Here is a 2,500-nt window from a genome sequence, read left to right as displayed (position 1 = left end):
TTCTTTTCTCAATTTTTTTTCTCTTTTCTTTTCTCTTTTCATTTTCTTTTCTTTTCTTTCCATTTCTTTGCTTTCCTTTTCTTTCTTTTCTTTCCTTTTCTTTTCTTTTTCTTTTCTCTTTTCCTTTCTTTTTTCTTTTTTTCTTTTCTTTTTCCTTTCTCTTTTTCTTTTATTTTTTTTTATTTTATTTTTCCTTTCTCTTTTCCTTTTATTTTTTTTTCCTTTCTCTTTTCCTTTTCTTTTTTTCTTTTTTTTCTTTTCTTTTTCCTTTCTCTTTTCCTTTTATTTTTCCTTTCTCTTTTCCTTTATTTTTTCTTTTTTTTCTTTTTTTTTCTTTTCTTTTTCCTTTCTCTTTTCCTTTTCTTTTTTCTTTTTTTCTTTTCTTTTTCCTTTCTTTCTTTTTTCTTTTTTCTTTTCTTTTTCCTTTCTCTTTTCCTTTCTTTTTTCTTTTTTTCCTTTTCTTTTTCCTTTCTTCTTTTTCTTTTTCTTTTCTTTTTTTCTTTTTTTTTCTTTTTCTTTTTTATTTCTCTTTTCCTTTCTTTTTTCTTTTTTTCCTTTTCTTTTTCCTTTCTCTTTTCCTTTTCTTTTTTTCTTTCACGCGCTCGATCTGATTTAGTGATAATTGGTTGTTATTTATCTTCGCTTTTATTCCTTTTTCATTGCTTATCTCAGTTTTTTGTTTTCTTTTCTTCATTAGTTGTTTATTTTTGTTTTAGTTATATGTCTGTATATGTATGTTTTTTTTTTTTTTTTTTTTTTTTTTCGTCGTATTTTTTCTTCTTCTTCTTCTTCTTCTTCTTTTCTTTTTTCTCTGTTTGTCGTCTGTAATTCATGTTTTTTTCGTTATTAATTTCTATGTTTCTGTCCTTTTATTTATTTATTTGTATATATATTTTGTTTTTGTGCTTGAAAGATGCGCTAGGCAACATTAATTCAGTATTGTCATTAGTCATGTTATTATTGTTGTTTTTATCTTTATTACTATTGTGTTGCTGTTGTTAGCATTATCAATTATTATTATTATTGTTATTATTATTATTATTGTGCTTGTTATTATTATTATTGTTATTGTTATTATTATCATCATTACTACTACTACTACTGTTATTATTGTTGTTATAAATAATATTACCATTATTATTAAAATGATTAATATTATTAATGGCATAATTGTTATAATCATCATCATCATCACCATCACCATCATCATCATCACCATCACCATCACCATCATCATACTCATCATCATCATCACCATCACCATCATCATCATCACCATCACCATCATCATACTCATCATCATCACCATCATCATCATCACCATCACCATCATCATACTCATCATCATCATCATCACCATCACCATCATCATACTCATCATCATCACCATCATCATCATCACCATCACCATCATCATACTCATCATCATCATCATCACCATCACCATCATCATCATCACCATCACCATCATCATACTCATCATCATCACCATCGTCATCATCACCGTCACGCTGATTAGCTTTCCCTCGATGACCTCACAGCCTTTCTCTCTCTCCCGCGGCAGGTCAGGCTCCCTGAAGCGGCCGTCTGTGATAACCTCTTTCCGTCCCCCCTCCCCCCACCCCACCCCCCCAACCCACCAACCCACCCCGCCGCCGTTGTCCTTGCTCTTTCTCTTCCTCTTCCTTTCTGGTTCTTCCTTCTCCTTTCTTACCCTTCCTCCTCCTCTCTTACTTTGAATCCCCCTCTTCCTCTTTCTCTCTCTTTCTCCCCCTCTTCCTCTTTCTCTCTCTTTCTCCCCCTCTTCCTCTTTCTCTCTCTTTCTCCCCCTCTTCCTCTTTCTCTCTCTTTCTCCCCCTTTTCCTCTTTCTCTCTCTTTCTCCCCCTTTTCCTCTTTCTCTCTCTTTCTCCCCCTCTTCCTCTTTCTCTCTCTTTCTCTCTTTCTCCCCCTCTTTCTCTCTTCCTCTCTTCCTCCTCTAGCTTTTCCTCCTCTCTTCGTCCTCCTTCTCTTCTCTTCTTCCTCCTCCACCTCCTCTCCTCCTCCTCCTCCTCCTCCTCCTCCTCCTCCTCCTCCTCCTCCTCCTCCTCCTCCTCCTCCTCCTCCTCGCTTCCTTTCTTCCTCCTCCAGCTCCTCCTCCTCCTCCAACCCCCCCCCCCCCCCAACACCTGAAGAAGCAAGAGTCGGCGGATAGGACTCAGCGGGGACGGGGGGGGTAGGGGGGGGGGCGTCGCTGGAGACTTAATAGGAAAGAAACAATTAAAAAAACACGAAAAAAAGGGGTAAAAAACTATCGTATGCGTTCCCCTCTCCCCCTCTCTCCCCCTCCCCCCACCCCCCCACCCCCCCTCCTCCGAAACTTTTATCCTGGCGATAGAAGTCCCAGTGCCTAAGTGTCCTTTTTGTGGGATACGTGAGTAGATTTGACTTAGTCGGTGTTTGATGGCGGTTCCCCAAGCCCGGCGGGGGAAACGAGCACAAAGCAAGTTGTTGTTTTTTTTC

At 37.6% G+C, this 2,500-nt stretch overlaps 1 protein-coding gene across 1 annotated transcript in view; it reads left to right on the top strand.

Annotated features, from left to right (window-relative positions):
• The window catches only part of LOC125030667 (putative uncharacterized protein DDB_G0287457), a 15,855-nt gene extending 14,215 nt beyond the window's left edge, over window positions 1-1,640 (top strand). Inside the window, exon 5 of the mRNA XM_047620861.1 lies at window positions 1,565-1,640. The gene's annotated coding sequence lies outside the window, so the exon portion shown is untranslated. The remainder of the gene's footprint in view (window positions 1-1,564) is intronic.
• Window positions 1,641-2,500: the final 860 nt, after the last annotated feature.

Source organism: Penaeus chinensis, chromosome 11 (assembly GCF_019202785.1).
Source record: "Penaeus chinensis breed Huanghai No. 1 chromosome 11, ASM1920278v2, whole genome shotgun sequence".
NCBI lineage: Eukaryota > Metazoa > Arthropoda > Malacostraca > Decapoda > Penaeidae > Penaeus > Penaeus chinensis.
Note: the sequence above shows the minus strand (reverse complement) of the source record. Positions and strands in the feature narration are given on the sequence as shown.